General features: G+C 41.3%; 1 protein-coding gene across 5 annotated transcripts in view; it reads left to right on the top strand.

The window, feature by feature from the left end:
* The window catches only part of dnai4 (dynein axonemal intermediate chain 4), a 67,233-nt gene that overhangs the window by 29,474 nt on the left and 16,863 nt on the right, over positions 1-20,896 (top strand). The window lies entirely within an intron of this gene.

Below are 20,896 nucleotides of genomic sequence, written 5' to 3'. Positions count from 1 at the left end.
TGTAATCCCCTTGGTTGGGTGAGCTCTGGGCTTCTCTGGAGGATCCAATCCAGAAGATGTATAAGCACGTGAAACTACCTCATATAACCAGTGTAAAAGTGACTGAACAGACAGCAGCTGTCCTGCAGAGTCCTCTCTGTAATGCACGAACAGTTGCTGGATGTAGCCCTGTGCTCCACATAACATGAGAGCGCGTGTATTGTACAGGGAAGATGAGACGTGGCTTTTTACTTTGTATTCTGAGGAGGGGGACAGAAGCCATTTAGAGTTATCACTTTGTTGTGGAAAAAAATTACCAAGGGAATAGACTGGAGATCATCAATCAAGTCAGCTTTATTGATTACCATGTGCATGGAAGAGCAGCCAGACATGTATACCAGCACCCTGTTAAAACTGCTGCAACTAGACAATCAAAGATCATCCCTTTATAACTGGTTCAAGACACAGTAATTCTTGGAAACTAGAGCCCAGATACAGTGGCATGCTTATCTAGACTCTTCGTCCCTGGAATGCGCCCTGGGACAAACAGAGTGTTCTGTAGATCCATTGCTCTGGGCCCTAATGGTACATTAGCTCATAGATAAGTGACAGGGAGAGGGGGTGATTACTATTAGGTCATGCAGAGTTTCAGGTTATGACGAGGCCTCTTATCAAAAGGCAGCAAAGTTTTCATGAACGTTTCACTCTCTTGATCATAAATGAAACTTGTTTCATGTGTGATCGACACTGATTAAAACCCAAGTAAATAAGTGAGTGACAATTATTGAAAGGATAATGTGATTGAATCATAAAAGAAAACTACATAGTTGTCATCGTGTGTGAGCAAAAACCCTGTCAGACAGAACTGAAAAACATTAGTGTATAAAATACAGGATCAACAATCAGGCAGAGAGAACCCTCACACAAGTCTTCTGTCCAGTAACCACCACATGGTAGAAGAATGACCAGAAAAAAACCCAACAATAACACAATGAGATCATAACATAAGAAATCGATATGAGGCATCCGTCAGTCAGTCAGACAGTTTGACTGACTGACTGATATGAGGCATCCTCTTCGGTCCTGGATCAGGATTTTTATTCTAAAACAACCGTTGCTCTGCCCAAGGGATTATTATGCCCTTGTAAGAAACAGTATTCTTCACCCATCCTCTTCAATCACTCTTAAGTGATTAGCTCTACAGATCTTTTGATTTGGTGGTGGGTTTCTGTCCTTCATGGCGTGATCTCTTTTCTTTCTATCCTGTGTTGGAGCAGGCCTATTGCTGTAGCCCGTTGGCTTGGGCTGATGTCCCTCATGAGTGGAGTCATTTGGTGGATTAGGAACCCGTCTACAGTTAGTGGCCATTGTTCGAGTCGCCAGCAGCACCTTGGAACAGTCCCTGTTCGTGTTTGGACCTTCGCTGGTCCAATAACCTCACTGCGGTTGGTGTAGTACAACTGCATCCTGCTAATAGCAGACAGCTTGCACCCGGAGAGAAAGCGTGATATATGGTTGCAAAAAAACATCTACAGTTTTAGCTGTACTGTTTTAAATATGGTGGAGCAAGTTCATATAGAGCTTCAAACATTTTTGTTTCACATTTAAGGCTGCAGCGTCATTAGTAGTATTATTCAAGGAAGAACATACTTTTAATATTTACATTTTCTATAATTTGAGAAGAGTTATTTTGACATTATTTGTTTTCCCCTAAAATAAAGTTTTACTGAAAATTCACAGAGCAATTATGATTTCTCCGTGGCCTTCAACAACTATTCTGTGTTTTCACTGCACTAAAACAATATGAAACCTACTTTTCTGACATGAAATGTTAGAAAAGTATGATGCAGTGGTTCATTATTACCCCAGGTGGTTAACTCAGTTTGTGTCATATTAAAGCCCAAAAATGCTCAAATAGGGGTGGTTACTTTGATATGTAGTAAGACTGGTCCATCCTGAGTCTGCATTATAACCACTGTATCACTTGGCGGTGTCATATCTCTGGATCTGCTGTTGTCTGAATTTTTGTGACTCGTTTATTCCCAACAGTTGGTTCTGTTACTTAAGGTTAAAATAATTTTGTTTGTATTTTTCCCTTTTCCAACAAACAGAAACTATTTCAATAAATACATGGAACTTAATCAAAATATCCATCAAAAGCAAAGGAGAATGAATCTCTTGACTAATTTGTCAAAGGAATTTACACCATACATTATGACAGTATTTCAGGATGTGGCCTTCGGAGCTGGGCACCAGATTTATAGACAGACCACAAAGTGTGATCTTCTCTCACAATGTCACAAAGTCCTCACTGGAGATATGAGCAATCCTTTTTCCTATAGTAGCAGTACTGTTCCCATAAGTGCTAAAACGTTTGTAACCCAGTGTTTAGTTTTATTTTTTAAGGCTGACATCCCCTCTTTTTACATATGGTTCAACCCATGCATCAATTTAGCAAAATGATCGAAAATGTTTTAGTACATTTGTCACAGTTTGTGGATTAATATAAAAGTCTATTTTCCCTATTAGACAGTTTATGTGGGCAATATGGCATTTTCCCTTACATGTCATTTGAAGTCATACTTGCAGTTTCAACCTAGTTAAACATATAGGATTTATGTTATATTTATAGCTTTTGTTAGTTCTGTGTTTTAGCCATTTAAAGTATTAGAAATATTCATTAAGAATTAATTAATTTATCATCATGTATTTCAAATGAATAAGCATTAATCAAATTGGTCTCGGTGTTCACCAATATTCAAAAATGCTGGTTGTATCTCACTCTATAATAATAATAATTACCTCAGTTTATTTTAACAACAAAACGTAAATGTTATGTGGTTCGTTAATGTTTCACTTTTGAATGAGTCACATTATCTTGATTTGTCTTGTATAAAAATGAGTAAACTTAAATTGATGGAAATTTGTCATGAAGTTTTATTGCATAAACCCTACAAATTGAACCTAATTATTAATTCCCTCTAAGTATAGAATATTGACTCAATGTCATAATCCAGGTTAGGTTTTGGTTTTTAGTTGTGTTCTTGTTCTTCAGCATTCTTGCTGGGTCTTGTTCTAAAGGTTTTGCCATATTCTGTTTAATTTTTCCAGTTTGGGTTTGCCATATTAATTCTTTACTTGTGCTCATTGTTAGGTGTATTCCTTTTGTTCACTTTCTCTTGTAAAACCTTTGTTTAGTTTCCTGTTTGATCTCAGTTTGACATTTTTTCCTTAGGGTTTCTTGTTTGCATATTTATTTTTCCTTTTCTTTTCTGTTCTGTTCTATGCTTTCATTCTGTCTCAGCTGGTCCACATATTCTTTCTGCCCCAGCAGTTTTTATTCCCTCTGATTAACTCTTCTGGTTTGCCCTTCATTTCTCTATCCCTACCTTAGTATATATACTTGCCAGTTCTCTTTGTTCCTCAATGGTTCCTCCTGGTACTACCTGTTTGCTGCCTGCTCCATGCTTGCTAACTCCAGATCTTTGTTGGGTATTGTTCCCGGAGCTGTTTGAGTTCTCCTTGTAAGTTTTGTTTCCCCATTCTTGATTAAATCCATCCAAACTGATTAATGCTCTGCTCTGCATTTGAGTCATTTTAAAAACACAACCCTGACACTCAAAACGTTTGTCTTATTTATTGCATATCTTGAACTTTCAGCTGGCCAGTTTAATGGCACCAAGATAGTTCAATCCAATGAATCCCCAAAGATTCTGCGAGCAAAACTAATTCTGTTTAAACAATTTCATTTACCTTTTAATCGTAAAACACAGAAATTTAAATGTCATGCCTTATCCTTACCCAGTTATTATATAAACATTCTTTTAGTGCTGTAATCATGACAAGCCCACGTTGTTATTCTCACTTTGCTTTCTAACAGTGTTGAACTCAGGTGAGCGTTTCCATGGAAGTTAAAGTGCCCGTGACATGCTTTTTTAACAAATGCAGAAACTGATAGAAAACATTTTACGCCGGGCTCACACTGAACGCAGTGGAGCTGCGGTGAGCCATCCACATAACATTTTCGAGCACTGCCCTAGATTTTTGGTCCTGGGGGGTCAGAGCAACCCTGCACGCAGTTTTTCTGGCGCCTCCTGTGACATCTGCCACGCTTTGTACTAGCGCTTAGCCAGGACTGCAGAAGGGTGAAGTTCGGACACATACACTTATTTTGATGTTAAATTTTAAAGTCCAAAGTCGCCTGGAATTGCCGGAAGTATCCGGTCATTCAATGTGTGAGTGTCATTGATAAACGTTTCAGGTAGAAGCCAAGTTGCGTTAAAAACAGGGTTAATATGGTGAAACGGTTTATTGCTGTTGGTGGCAGCGTTTATATATACTGTATTTTCCGCACTATAAGGCGCACCGGATTATAAGGCGCACCTTCAATGAATGGCCTATTTTAGAACTTTTTTCATATATAGGGCGCACCGGATTATAAGGCGCATAGAATAGAAGCTACTGCAGTCAAACGTTTGACTGGGGTTGCGTTATGCATCCACTAGATGGAGCTGGGCTAAAGAGAATGTCAACAAAACAGTCAGATAAGTCAGTCAAACTTTATTAATACACTACAAACCAGCGTTCTGATAACTCCATTCACTCTCATGGTAAGGTCTCCTCTACATAGAATTCTATTGAATAGAGCCAACCGCACGTTAGGAATGCATTGGAGTCTATGAAGTTGAAGTTGAAATCAAACGTTAGTTAAAACGTGAAAAAGAACTTTTCCCTGATTCAGTAAACACGTAAAAGAAACAGTTTGATGCACTAAATCAAACGTTAGTACTGTTAACCTTTCCTGTTTCTGTCCCCTGACCGTAGTCTGATGACACAGGGGAGACGCTTTCTCCAGGGCCGAAGTTACTAGTTTCCTCGGGGTTAACTCCCTCACTCATACGTTGCTGAGTTGAGCATGAAGAAACAGCATCAAAACACTGAGTTGTTGACGAGATTCGGGGTTCTTTTTAATGACTTCGCAGCACGTAAAAACACAGGGCTTACAGACTCATACACCGCTGCTCCGGTCGCCGTCTCTACCCACCCCACACACACAATAATACCGACGTCACTCCTTCCCTCTTGATTCTCAGCTACGGCAGCACACAGCGCCACCTCTGTCCGGAGGAGTAATGTCAACGTCTTCCATACACACACACAAAACATTCACCCCACACACTGAGCTTCTAATCACATATAGTTCAGGCAATTCCTGCAACAGTACATTCAAACGTTATACACACACAAGTGGTGTTGGACTAGGAGTAAGCACAGTACAGGTGTTTACCGCTATTACTTCGGCGACGCCCCTGACTACGGTAGCCGTAATGCTGCAAGCGGTGCGGCTTTGTAGTTTACCAGTTGGACTGAAACATTTTGACAGAGCGCCGTGTACAACCAGTATGGATCAACCAATTAACCAATTGATCCATATATAAGGCGCTCCGGATTACAAGGCGCAGTCATTTTTAGAAAAAATTAAAGGTTTTTAAGTGCGCCTTATAGTGCGGAAAATACGGTATATATATATATATATACAGGTCCTTCTCAAAAAATTAGCATATTGTGATAAAGTTCATTATTTTCTATAATGTCATGATGAAAATTTAACATTCATATATTTTAGATTCATTGCACACTAACTGAAATATTTCAGGTCTTTTATTGTCTTAATACGGATGATTTTGGCATACAGCTCATGAAAACCCAAAATTCCTATCTCACAAAATTAGCATATTATTAAAAGGGTCTCTAAACGAGCTATGAACCTAATCATCTGAATCAACAAGTTAACTCTAAACACCTGCAAAAGATTCCTGAGGCCTTTAAAACTCCCAGCCTGGTTCATCACTCAAAACCCCAATCATGGGTAAGACTGCCGACCTGACTGCTGTCCAGAAGGCCACTATTGACACTCTCAAGCAAGAGGGTAAGACACAGAAAGAAATTTCTGAACAAATAGGCTGTTCCCAGAGTGCTGTATCAAGGCACCTCAGTGGGAAGTCTGTGGGAAGGAAAAAGTGTGGCAGAAAACGCTGCACAACGAGAAGAGGTGACCGGACCCTGAGGAAGATTGTGGAGAAGGGCCGATTCCAGACCTTGGGGGACCTGTGGAAGCAGTGGACTGAGTCTGGAGTAGAAACATCCAGAGCCACCGTGCACAGGCGTGTGCAGGAAATGGGCTACAGGTGCCGCATTCCCCAGACCTGGGCTACAGAGAAGAAGCACTGGACTGTTGCTCAGTGGTCCAAAGTACTTTTTTCGGATGAAAGCAAATTCTGCATGTCATTCAGAAATCAATGTGCCAGAGTCTGGAGGAAGACTGGGGAGAAGGAAATGCCAAAATGCCAGAAGTCCAGTGTCAAGTACCCACAGTCAGTGATGGTCTGGGGTGCCCTGTCAGCTGCTGGTGTTGGTCCACTGTGTTTTATCAAGGGCAGGGTCAATGCAGCTAGCTATCAGGAGATTTTGGAGCACTTCATGCTTCCATCTGCTGAAAAGCTTTATGGAGATGAAGATTTTGTTTTTCAGCACAACCTGGCACCTGCTCACAGTGCCAAAACCACTGGTAAATGGTTTACTGACCATGGTATCACTGTGCTCAATTGGCCTGCCAACTCTCCTGACCTGAACCCCATAGAGAATCTGTGGGATATTGTGAAGAGAACGTTGAGAGACTCAAGACCCAACACTCTGGATGAGCTAAAGGCCGCTATCGAAGCATCCTGGGCCTCCATAAGACCTCAGCAGTGCCACAGGCTGATTGCCTCCATGCCACGCCGCATTGAAGCAGTCATTTCTGCCAAAGGATTCCCGACCAAGTATTGAGTGCATAACTGTACATGATTATTTGAAGGTTGACGTTGTTTGTATTAAAAACACTTTTATTTTATTGGTCGGATAAAATATGCTAATTTTGTGAGATAGGAATTTTGGGTTTTCATGAGCTGTTTGCCACAATCATCCGTATTAAGACAATAAAAGACCTGAAATATTTCAGTTAGTGTGCAATGAATCTAAAATATATGAATGTTAAATTTTCATCATTACATTATAGAAAATAATGAACTTTATCACAATATGCTAATTTTTTGAGAAGGACCTGTATATATATACATATATAAGCGTATATATATATATATATATATATATATATATATATATATATATATATATATATTTTACATTGAGCCAATGCATGTACAGATTACTACAATACAATACACTCACCGACCACTTTATTAGGTACAGCTGTCCAACTGTTCGTTAACGCAAATTTCTAATCAGCCAATCACATGGCAGCAACTCAATGCATTTAGGCATGTAGACATGGTCAAGACAATCTGCTGCAGTTCAAACAGAGCATTAGAATGTGGAAGAAAGGGGATTTAAGTGACTTTGAATGTGGAATGGTTGTTGGTGCCAGACGGGCTGGTCTGAGTATTTCAGAAACTGCTGATTCTACTGGGATTCTCACGCACTACCATCTCTAGGATTTAAAGAGAATGGTCCGAAAAAGAGAAAATATCAAGTGAGCGGCAGTACTGTGGGCGCAAATGCCTTGTTGATGCCTGAGGTCAGAGGAGAATGGCCAGACTGGTTCGAGCTGATAGAAAGGCAACAGTAACTCAAATAATCACTCGTTACAACCAAGGCATGTAAAAGAGCATCTCTGAACGCACAACACGTCGAACCTTGAGGCGGATGGGCTACAGCAGCAGAAGACCACACCGGGTGTCATTCCTGTCAGCCAAGAACAGGAAATTGAGGCTACAATTCGCACAAGCTCACCAAAATTGGACAATAGAAGATTGGAAAAACGTTGCCTGGTCTGATGGGTCTCAATTTCTGCTGTGACATTCGGATGGTAGGGTCAGAGTTTGGTGTCAATAACATGAAAGCATGGATCCATCCTGGCCTCCACAGTCACCAGATTTCAATCCAATAGAGCACCTTTGGGATGTGGTGGAACGGAAGATTCGCAACATTGATGTGCAGCCGACAAATCTGCAGCATCTGTGTGATGCTATCATGTCAATATGGACCAAACCCTCTGAGGAATGTTTCCAGGACCTTTTTGAATCTATGCCATGAAGGATTAAGGGGGTTCTGAAGGCAAAAGGGTTCCAACCCAGTACTAACAAGGTGTACCTAATAAAGTGGCCGGTGAGTGTATGTTAACACAGCATGATTAGCCCACTAAAATACAAACTAACCTGGTATAGAACCGGATTTCGTCGTCTGAACATGCAAAGCGATCCAAACCAAAACGGATCCGCAGTTGCGGCCCTTACACTTGGCTCTGTAGCTGTTCAATTCTCTTGAGCAGAGCCGCATTTTCCATCTATAACTCGTTGGCCATTACTCCAGTTGTCGTTAATCGTGATCAGGAGCTACAAACACCATCTCCGATTCTGAAAAGTCCACAGGCAGATCTGCAGCAGCAGATTCCTCCTGAGGCCTACGGGCCCACACACCAGTTCTTTTCTCAGGCAACGAGTAGTTGTTCCACTCAAATGAAATGGGAATAGCAACTCTTTTCAACCATATCTATGAGATCCTCAGGTAAGAAATGTCTGCTACATACCCGTGTGTCTCTACTGGGACTAAAGTTATCTCTCCGGATTTTGAGCCATTGCTGACGTGCTACATTATCCGCAGGGAAGCTGTGAAAGCTGACTTTAGAATTATAGCGTGAGGAACACGAACATCGAAGTACTAATTTCTTTCCAATGCTTGCTATCAAAACAATCCAACCTGAATGGCAGGGACGTTTACCCGGAAGTTCTCAGCCTCACAACTTTTGACTGGAAGTTTGGGGTCGCCATAGTGTGCACATAGCCAAATTGGAACAGGGCCCAAGTCTGTCTTTAGTGAATTATTTTGAAAATCCGGATGTTGTGCTCGTTCTGTTCCCCGGTGGTACGGTATGATTCATGTATATGACGCTGGCCATGCTCCGACATTCAGCAAAAATAGTCTTTATTGGAATTAGATGGCCGTCTGCACGCCGCAGCACTTGTGCTCTGCCATCTGATGAAATCTGACTTTCTTCTCCTGACTGCTGTGTCTCTCTGTGATGGTGACTGAAATATATCTAAAGAAACATCAGATTATCCGCTGCTGTCTGTGTTGCTGTCATTGTAGCAGCAGTCAGTTTATGTGCTGGGTTCCCCTTTGATGTCATAAAAGAGGGCAACAAATTTACAAAGGAGTAGTCTGGACATGCCTTTTTAGTGAAATTTATGACCATATATCTCAACAACTGTTCATTTCAGTGGTATGAATTTACTAAATTACTAAATATAAACAATTATTTTAAGCCCGCCTTGGCATTTTTATGGTATATCCAAATATTACAACAAACACAAAGACTGCGGTTTTAAAACTAAAAAAAAAATTTAAAAAGGGAGTTTAATCCCGAACTAGATTTTGCTCCAGCATAGTGCTTCAAAACGAGAACAGAGCTCATTTTCTTTTAATCAGGGTTTTTAAAGTTTTGAGAGCTGAGGCAGAAAATTAGGACCACTCTTTTGTAATTCAAACGCTGATAAATGTCCACTATTTTAAATACTGGTAATTTTAAATTTTGTTTTATACTAATTTGAAATCTCTTTTACCCCTAGGTAGTGCACAATTTAATTATTATTTTAACCTTCAAGACCTAAAAAGTTAACTTTTATTTGGACAAATTCAAACTCATCCAAGTTGTCAAGAAATCAATCATTTCTGTGGAGTTTGAGTTGCTCTTCCTCTTTAGTGTTAAAAGAGTGGCCTTTTTATTTATTCCCTAAAATAAAGGACTTTACCTGCCTTTATACCCTCTAAAGGTCTTTCCTAGGACTTTAATTCCTGAATCCTAGCCCTGGTTCCAAAACAATCTTCAATCTGTGTTCCCCAGTCTAGAAACCTAATTCTGAGTATTAAAATATTTCAAAGCGTAACCCATCATTGGTTCAGATCTTTTCTTTAATAGATGTAGTATTTTTTTATGTAGCCCTGTTCAGTTAAAGGCATGCCTTTATTGATTTATTTAAATTTTCTTCACTGACCCACAATCTATGGCTCACAGGCCTCAGGCATCCAGAAACCACGGGATGAGGACCACTGCTTTAAACGCTGATGCCAGCTTTCTGCAGAGATTAAAAATGGATTAAATACATTCAGATGTATTTTCTGGCATGCAAAATAACAGATTGAGGGGTGCTAATCACTAGTTCAGAGCTCTTAATTAGCCCCACATCATTTTGCTTTTAACCCAGAGTTTATAAGGAGCTTCAGACAACATATAATAAAAACAACACAGATTTGTTATAGATTAAAGGAAAAGCATACTTCAAAATTTGGTTCTGTGGTGGGAAATAATTCCACAGTTTCAGCAAGAAGCACTTTTCTATGCATAGTCTTTTAGAGAACATGAGATTATTGTTTTCTGGTACCTCTTGTCCAATTAGATTATTTCTCCTACCTTCAGAAACACAATAACCCACATGTTTCCATTCCCATTTTAAAAGTTGCGGCCAGGGAAAATGTGTTTAACAGAATCCATTACTCAGCTGTTGGGGTGTTTAGAGAAAACAACAAGCGTGTTTACATTCCAATAACACTAAAGTAATTTAGATTTTCTTTCTTTTCCCAGAGGAAAAATGCAAAACTAAACCTTTTATAGTTTTGTCAGGAACCGATATGAGGTACATTATCAATCAGCAGCATAAAGAGTAAGAAGAGGGAATAATGGTTAAGCGTACAACCCATAAACAGATGCTTCAGTCCTCGATGCGGCCATCCTGGGTTTGTGTCCCAGCCCTGGCGAAAGTTGCCACATGTCTTCCCACTCGCTCTGTCCCCATTTCCTTTCTGCCTACTTTGAGAAAATTACTGGAAAAATAAAGGCCACTAGTGTCGCAAAAACCCCCCATAAAAAACCTTCATTTGGGTCTCTAATGCTTCTACAAATAGTCCTAATGCAATAAAAAACATTCAGCCGTTTTTAGACTATAAATCATGGTTTATTTTTTCTTGAAAACGAGCGGCTTCAAAAGCTGCGTAATTGTGACGTAACAATTACACTGGCATCTAGCCAGGGTACCTGAGTCCCACCCCTGACTAGCAACAGAAGCAGAGCTCCACCTACTTGATTTTCAGTAGAGGATCACGTCTCACCAGCTGGTTTTACCCAGCGCCATAGAAAGAGAGAGTTACGACACTCTTTGAACTCACGTGGTTCGTGTAGCTCTCAATAGTTCCAAACATCTCAGACTTAATGCAAAAATCGACTTTTTTCACTCTTTCCTGCGACTTTCAGTTATTCGTTAATAATGAACAGATTACTGGTTACTAAATCATAATTTGAAAATCCAAACAGAAGTAACAATACCTAATATAAGTGCTCTTTCTGATGTCCTCCGCATGCTAGCATGGGAATGCTATAACTGTATTCTGTGCCAGCAGTTAAGAGCTCTGATCAAACTTACCTTCAGATCTACATCCTATACTATGTGGAAAGATTTATTGCCTATGTATTTCACAAAAATATCAACATATTACAGATGGAAAATGAGCAGAATTTTATTTTTAAATTATTTAATTTAAAAGTCAAATAATTTTTAAATGAATGAGGAAAATATGTTTTTGTAACTGTTCTACTGTGTATTGATGCTGATATGTTCCAGTAATAATTCTTAATTAATTTCTTGTTCTGTCTTTAGATAGATTCTAATATCTACTTCAACTTCACCCATGACTAGCAAATGCAAAACTAACAACATAAAACAAATGTTAAGTAACAGTCCTGCTGTAAATACCAGCTTTGTGAAGGTCTTAAAATCATTTTGTTCAAACATCTTGATTCAACTCTTATTATTTTTAAGGACAGAAAAATTAGATATTGTTACCTTTGTGGTGCTTTGTATGCAACATGGTTCAGCAGTTCATTTAAGCCGTTCTCGTGTGGTTTACCTGGAAAAGAATAACAAAAAATTACTCATCTTCACCGTTTAAACCTGCCATGCTTGCAATGAGCTAGCTGCCGTTAAAATACAACAAGCGAGTTCACATGCTTAATTAACTAAACCTGGCGATATAAAATATTATTGCTAAACTGCGATACAGAACAGTCATCTAAAGCTTCACAATAGCAAAATAATTTTGTATTTTCGTCAACTTACCGTAAAAAATCCTTCCGAAACAACGAGAATGAACTACATCTGATGCTGGAGCTGCTGGTGTTTGGAACTATTAGCAGCTCCATCACCCATGTGACTTCCGCATTCCATTCTTTCTATAGAAGTCAATGGGATTGTCGTAACTCTCTCTTTCTATGGCGCTGGTTTTACCTTACACGCGCTTTACCCTCAAGGGCAGATGTTCTGTTGTTGGCTGCAAAGACCCACATATGTCCATACACATTCTCCCGCTGTTGGATAAAAGATTTGTGTCTTCATTTTATTTTTGAGGGCAATGTTCCCGTCACATTGCTGAAGACAGTATTAGTTTGTGCGAATCACTTCATCACAGACTGCTTTGAGAACTCACATCAGAACATGCCAGGATTTGCAGAAAGACTAAAGGGCAGAACATAGTCAGGCATACTGTGACTAGCGCGGACTCCGTACCAACCCACGGCTTCTTAGTTGAGCATAGCAAATGCCTATATTTCTGGTGACAAATTCCTACATTTCCCACACTTTTTGCCATGGCGTCATCAGACGGGGAGGCAGAACTAATTTGCTGTGTAGCTTTGGAAAAACAAAAGGAAAACAAGGTGGTGTTAAAGGCCACTAAACCACACTACAGACGAAGAGAAATAATACTTCTCTCAGTGCGAGGAAGAGAGTGGCCATGATGCTGCGTGTAATTGCGACCGGCTGCTTGGAGCAGTGTGTCACATATAACAGTTCAACTTGGAGACTTTTTCCCGTTGAGCACTTTATTGTGTGGCACCGCGTACGCAGCCATAAAAATTGAGCTTTGCTCAGACGTCCGCTCAGACGTCCGCGGATTCAAGTACGTGCGACTATGTTTTGCCCTTTAAATTAAAGAAAATTCTTCTGAAGTTTCTGACAAAGCAAATCAGGTTGAATAGTGTTAAATGCACTGGAGAAATCAAAGAACATGATCCTCACGGTGCTGCTGGCTTTGTCTAGATGACAGTGGGTCTGTTGAAGCAACTGTATAATGGCATCTTCAATTCCAACTCCCCCGCGATAAGCAAACTGAAGGGATTCATTGTTTGCTTATTCAGGACGCCCAACTGGAGTCTCTCCAGGACCTTCATGGTGTGGGATGTCAGGGCAACAGGTCTATAGTCATTGAGGACTGATGGGTGAGTTTTCTTTGGTACCGGAACAAGACAGGAGGTCTTCCACAACACCAGAACCTTCTTCTGGGCCAGGCTAAGGTTGAAGAGGTGCTGCAGAATCCCACAGAGCTGCTCTGCACAGGCCGTCAGGACTCTAGGGCTGACATGATCTGGACCTACAGCCTTATTCCGGTTCAGTCTTTCCAGTTGTCTCTTCGCCTGACTTTTAGAGACACACAGGTGGAAGTGGAGGGGAGGCAAAGGGAGCATTATTATCTTCTGATTTGGTTGAAGACAAACATGTAGAAGCAGATGGTCTATGGCTGACATGTAAGAAAAGACATTTGAGGTGTGACAGGACAGCTGTGGGTCAATAGAGGGTGGAATGTCTGTTTGGCCATGAGCAGGAGAGAAGGATGCTGAGCTTGTTTCTGAACTGAACCTATTGAAGAATGTGTTCAGTTCATTGGCTCTGTCCAGACATCCATCTGTCTGATCTTCCTTCTGCTTGAAGCCCGTGATCTTCTTCATCCCTGACCACACATCTCTAATATTGTTTTGCTGGAGCTTGCTCTCCAACTTCTTCTTGTACACCTCCTTGCTGTGTCCTATTTTAACTTTAAGTTGCTTCTGTATACTCCTCAATAATTCCCTGTCTCCTTCTCTGAAGGCTCTTTTTCTTGTAAAGCAAGTCCCTTAAGTCACTGATGATCCAGGTGTCAGGTTTAAACAACCTAAAATACTTTTAACATCACAAAAAGAAGAGAAAGACAAATAATTAGTTATTTCACTCGCTGCGAGGAGAACGGACAGAGATTTATCTAAATATTTTAATTTTAATATTTTAAATTTGATCCTGTGCTTCTATAAATTTCCAATCTTTGCATTATTATTAATTTTTAGTTTATTTTACTCACGCCTTTTCCCATTTTTTTATTTATTTAAATTTGGTCCAGCATATAAATACCTAGGGTATTCTAAATGCTGGATTATTCTGCTCAGTAGGGTGACAGAAAAATCTCCGTTTGTGGTAATTCTCACTTCAACTCTTTGGAGTGGAGAATTCTTGCCTTTGCATCCACAAAAGTTAGTCACTTTCAAACCCACTGCTTAGGTATGAGGCAAAACCTAGTGATTTAAATCCTCCATTCATCTCTCACATGCACACATTTTAAACGCGGAATTTTCTTAGTATTTTTGTTTAAATACTTAAATGCGGACTCCGCCGTCCTGGAAACACAGAATTTCAGTATTACTTCTTAATACTTAAGAGGACTCCGCCGTCCCCTAAAAAACAGAATTTTCAGTATTATTTCTTAATACTTAAACAGGACTCCGCCGTCCTTGAAACACGGAATTTTTTGTATTACTTCTTAATACTTTTGCAGGACTCCACCGTCCTACTTTTACCTGTTAGGGCCCAGGATTCACAGGGTTTTATTTCATGCAATGACCCCCAGTCTTTCGTCACACTTTTAAAATCCAAACTCAACTCACCACTTTGTCCTCTCCTCTCTCTCAGAGTTCCGTCAACCGTCAGACCCCAGCGGGCGGGCCGAGATCCAGTCCCGGAAAGGGTCTGTGAGTCTGATAAAGACTGCCGTACGCACGGTCTTACTGGAGTCTACCAACCCGCTGGAATCCTCAGGCGTATTTGGAATCCGGCTCCGAAGGACAAAATTAATGTCAGGTTTAAACAAACTAAAATACTTATAACATCACAAAAAGAAGAGAAAGACAAAGAATTAGTTATTTCACTCGCTGCGAGGAGAACTGACAGAGATGTGCTTCTGTTACAAATCTCCCACCGCTTTGAAAAACATCTGTCCGCACCTCTCTTTTTATTATCTTTCGGTGGCCCCTAGTTACAAAAAACGTTGCTCTCTAAAAGATGGGAAAAACAGCTGCAACGTAAACAGGTCATAAACACCATTATCTTTTAACAACACACTTCCACAGTCTCCATCATCTTTAGGATCAATGTGTCTTCTGTTCAGCGCAATCAGCCACCCTCTTTATGACACCCTCAACTGGACTGCTTCCTTCTCAGCAAGCTCAGCTCCACTTTTGATGTTTGCCTGCAGACAAACTCATCACATCCTTTACTCACACAAACATCATGAAAGGTTATAAAAATCAAATCGTCAAGTTAAAGAATAGGAGAATATATAAGATACATCTATATTCAATTATTCCAACACCAGGGTTTGTTATCGGGGAAGAATCTCACCGTTCTGGTCGGGATGGTGGTATCCATACAGAAGTCTATATAGCCGGTGACACACTCAGTCATGGCTTTGATGTCCTCTCCATGTGGCTGGCACAGTGTGTCCCAGTCTGTAGCCTCAAAGCAACCTCGCAGGGCTTCTTCAGCTTCCTGTGACCATGTTCTCACAGTTCTCTTTGTTACACGTTGCTACTGAACAAGAGGCTTATATTTCGAGCAGAGAAAAACAAGATTATCTGATTTGCTTAGAGGAGGTCTTGCTTTGGAGATGTATGAGTCCTTGACATTTGCATAAAACATCCAGTGTTTTGTTTTCTCTGGTACAGCAGCTGACAAAGTGTTGAAACACTGGAAGTGTAGCAGAGAGTGAAGCATGGTTAAAATCACCAGATATTTCCACAAATGCTTCCGGGTCTTGTGTCTGTAGCTTAGCAACAACTGAGTTGATGGCATCAGACGCAGTGTTGGCAACAGCTAAAGGTGGAACGTATACTGTTGCCAAAATAACACTGGTGAACTCTCTGGGTAAATAATATGGACGAAAACCTACTGCTAACAGTTTAATAACTGGACTGCAGACGACACTTCACAGTAACATGTCTTGGATGACACCATCTGTTGTTTACAAGTATTGCCAGTCCACCTCCTTTGCGTTTGCCGCTCCTCTTTAAATCTCTGTCTGCTCGTATGGTCAGAAAGCCTGGCAGAGAGAGGCTGGAGCCAGGGATATGATCCTGCAGCCATGTCTCAGTGAAACACACAATACTGCATTCCTGATACTCTGGCTGGGTCCTTTGTAGGGCTTGGAGTTCAGCTGAGCTGCCGTTGCCCAGTATTCTGAGACAGGAAGGAGATACAGAGAACAGATAATCCCTCACTCTTTTGCAGATGTCAGGGCTAATAGCGGAGCCGTTTTAAACAACAGAGATTAAATGAAGCTGAAGTAGAAGCAGCCCGTGTAGCCTGGATTGTGCGCACAACGTCCTGCGGGAGGCTGAACTTCTCCAAACACTCCCATTCAGTGGCCAGAACCAGAGATGTTGGGCTATTCCTGATTGCCCTCCCACTTGTAGGCCTGATATCAGCTGTTACAGATTTGGGAACCATGGAGAACTTATGCACTCGGGGGCTATAAGAATTACTGAAAGCTGTTCCTCCTGCACCCTTTTTTTGGGTAGGAGACACAGGGGCAGAGGGGTTTGAGGAGGCATGACAGCGGTGATATGAGAGGAGTGGGTGCCAGGCTGGAAAGGAACCCGATGCCTCCTGATGCGCTCCAGCTCGTCATGAGATGTCTGCAGCTGTACCAGCACAGACTGAAAATGGGGACCAAACAGTCCATCTGGACTGATGTGACATAGTATAGTAGTAGCAGCAGCTCTTTTGTTTTTAAACCTCCAAGATGGAAGAGGAGAGACGGAGCCACAATTGATGCTGATGCAGGATCTGCCAAGCGCATACGCGGGAGGAGCACACAGCTGGCTGCCGCACAGATGTTCAGGAAGGTGTTGTCAAAGTTACAGGAGTCCTCTGCGTCTTCTGGCGGGAAATCCAGTTCTCGAGCCTTCTCTGAGATGGTGTAGGCGGGGAAAGCAAAGTTGTTTATTGCTGCTGCAGCCTGGGTGACACACTAATTGGAGCAAATAGTGAGCCTAGCTTTAATTTGATCGCTGGGGGAAAGGGACACTGGCCATTGTCCGACATGCTGGGCCAACTTGACCCCAAACACCGCGTACGGGCTGGGCTCCAGTGCAGGAGCCGGAGGGAAGCCCTGATTCATGAGGGACCCCACCCTTGTGATGGGTAAGAAGAAGTAGACTGGCGCATTCAGCTGCAGGGGCTCGGCCGCCACTCTCGGCAGGTACGTCATTACTCTAGGTAAGCTAGGACCAGGCCCGAGTGATCAGGTCCAAGGCAGCCCTCACAAATGGCATGCAGGTCATAACCCACTAAGTAACCCTTCGGACATGCCAGACAGTGGCAAATGATGCTGCTGCTCACTATTCTTATTGCTCCTAAGAATTTTTAGGAATCAGTGCTCTTAGCTGACGCTGAAGATAAAATGGGAGCCAATTACCCAGTGTGAGTGCAATCAGATTTAAATCTAAACTGAAAAAGAAAAAAGTTAACTTCGACTAGGCCACTCAAACCCTAAATTGTTTGTTTTGTCATGGTCCATCAGTTAGGACAAGTCCCTCAGGTCCTGAGGTCGCAAAGCAGCCCCATACCATCCACGTTTTCATATAGGTGAGATTTTTTCCTGAATTGCTGTTGGTTTCGCCATAGACACAGATGGACACACACCTTCCAAAAATTTCCAGTGTTACACCTTCAGTACACAGAATATTTTTCTTAATGTCTTCAGGATCGTTGAGATGTTTTTGACAAATGTGTGTCTTACCTTTTCATTCTCTTTGCTCAGCTGTGGTTTGGTTTTGTCCTTGCTCAATTTTGTAATGAGGGTTGTAGCAGGACCAATATTGCAGACAGGAACTCGGGAGCAGTGAATGTAAGGATTTAACGAAGAAAACTGCAAACGTACAATAACTCACGGGACATGGCAGGGTTTCCTCTAGGGTTTTTTTAAATCGTGGCAAGATGGACCGGAATGGAACAGAAAATTGGAGTTGTTCCGTAATTTGACGTAGAACGACGGAGAGTGGATCCGTCGATGGTGACATTCGGAGTAGTCACGGAGAATGTAGAACTGTTCTCATTAATTAACATAACAACGGAGTTGCTCTGTCGGTCGGAACAGAACAGAACAGGAACGGAGGATGAAGAATTCTTTCGCCTCCCTCTACAAACAACTGTAGCAGCTTTGCAGGCAGGAAGGAGCCAACGGTGTTGGTTTTTCAAAATAAAGTAAATTTAAGGTTTCATGATATTTAAATTTCAAACTCTCTGATTATGGTTAGTGTAAGTCCGTAAATAAAATTAACGTAATGCATGCATTTAAAAAAAAAAAACTTTATTCTGAAGGTGTGGCAGCTTTTATTTTACCATGGCGGTGCGCCATAATCAATTACATGTAGCGGAAACCCTGCTTGGAGCACAAGTAGAGGTGCAGAACACCTGGAACACTGAATTCAAATGGAGGAGAACCAGCATGGCAACTGATGAAGCCAGCAGAGACAGACAACCAGACAGCAATATATACTGGGGGAAGAGTGAAAAGTAGTTTTGGTAAACAGGTGAGTGTAATCAGGAGGAGATGAGGAACAGCTCAGACAAATTAAGGGAGAGAGAGCTGAGGGAAAAGAGTAAAGGAGCATGAGCAGACAAAGAGAAACATAGGGAAGAATCTAGCTGCATACAAAAATGCACATAAGTAAACCAGGGCCCCAGTTCAGGAAGTGAGGTAACAAGCTCCGAGTAGAAAGCACATACCCTGAGTAGACCTACTCCACTACCCAGGGTTTTCAGTTTCAGAACACGGGGTAACTCTTGGGTTACTCAATTCTGAGTCGAAGTCGCCCAGACTTAAGCACGAGTAAATAAGGAGCTCTCATCAGTAGAAGGCAGACATCGCGATTCACCAGGGCAACCGGAGAAAATAAGAAGCCTCGAAGTGGGCATTTCTCACGATGAAATTTGAAATATTAATGACGACATATGGAGAACATCGGCACATATTTAGGAAGAAAAACAATACTGTTGCTGCTGCCAAATAGTCCGAATTAGTGTGGCAGAGACCAAGTCAATGCGTGAGTGTGATTTGTTGGAGAATTAAAGATGTATCCTCTGCACTACGCTTATTCAACATCCAACCCCCCCCCAAAAAACATTAAGTGTGTGTGTGTGTGTGTGTGTGTACAATAAATGTGTGTCTAGTTGCAACCCAGCTTGCACTAAAAGGACGTGGCAGCAAATCAATATGAAATATAAAAACACAGTTAAGTCGGGTAAGGTCCAGTTATAAGCTATTGTTCTGTTTAACCTTTGCACACTGAATTACACAGGCAATAAATAACTAAAAAATAAATGTCTATCGTATTTAGTGATTGGTAAATCAGAAATTAAAAAAACAAATTATAAATAGATAGTCATGCACAGACCCAGGCCACTTGGCTTCCACATTGCTGATTATGTGGCTGCTGCATCACATTTGACCTTCACACTAAGAAACTACAATTAGCTTCTATGACAATCACATTAGCATTGATTAAATGTATTTAATGCAGAACAAAGTAGAATAGACAATTCTTTAATGTGTGGAAATTCAGGTGTGTCAGCAACAAAGCAAAAGGTAATGAAAACATACAGGTTCATATATCACTAAAACCACAGAAAACTTTACCAGACAAAAGGCTGTAAGCACTAGTCAGGAAACTACTCAGGACAAACAGTCAGGATGTATAGTGAATGAGAAATAAACCCAGGATAAATTACATTTATTTTTGCACATACTGTGTGGTGTTGGAGTCATCCATTTTGGTCGCACATTTTGACATACGCAGCTCAACAGACGTTGCTGCTCTGACGTCACCCAGGAAATCAAGTTTCGTTGCCATTCCCCGCGTGTCTCACAGGACAACGCTTCGGAGGCGCATATCTGGAGAGACAAAAGCTCACAGGCGACCTTTTTCTCCACAAGGCCATTCCCGGAAGAGCTTGAAAGCTGGAAATCTGTCTGATACAAGAAGGTCAGAAAATTCATAACCGATCAAAGACCCCGCCGACACCCAGCTCAGGTGAAAACCCACAGAGGTATTATTTCCTATGAGACGAGGCTCCTCCTTGTCGACTAACGATTCTTCATATTTTTCCCCTCTTGAACGGATGAGAAGTTTACCGTTTTTTTCTTTTTCTTTTCTTGTGGTGATCACGGACACGTGATCCCCCCCTCCTCATTTTTCTTCATACCTGACCCATCCTCAACCAGAGAAGAGAAGGAATCAACATCAAAGTAATTTTGTTCTTTTTATATTAAACTGGATAGGTGCATTCAGAGGTCTGGGCAGGATGAGGCATAGTGAAGGTGATTTAGAATCACCAGTAGATAATCTAAGGTATCAACTTGTTGCATGCAATACTGAAAGTGTTTTATGCTGAGTGGTGTTTTGATTTACTGCGCAAGCGCTGCTGAATCGTGTGTCTTCATGTTTTGTCCAGCTGATCCCAAATCAGCCAGGAATTAGAAGTTGGACTTTTAAAAGTTTTTCATTCAAAGCAACTGCGGTCTGTACCCCGTGGTCTGACCATTCTTTAGTTCCAGTTTTTATTACTGGAGTTTTTCCACTGAGTTCCCGCCTCAGAGTTTTATGACTCTTTGTTCGAGATTTGGGGCGATCAGCTGCTAGAGGCTAAATGGGCGTGACCCCACCGTTTTATCAGCTGATTGCTGCAATCGAGAAATCAACACCCCAGGAGGACTTCTCTTTCCATTT

This window comes from Girardinichthys multiradiatus, chromosome 6 (assembly GCF_021462225.1).
Source record: "Girardinichthys multiradiatus isolate DD_20200921_A chromosome 6, DD_fGirMul_XY1, whole genome shotgun sequence".
Classification (NCBI taxonomy): Eukaryota; Metazoa; Chordata; class Actinopteri; order Cyprinodontiformes; family Goodeidae; genus Girardinichthys; species Girardinichthys multiradiatus.
The sequence above is the reverse complement of the archived record's forward strand: the minus strand, read 5'-3'. Positions and strand labels throughout refer to the sequence as shown.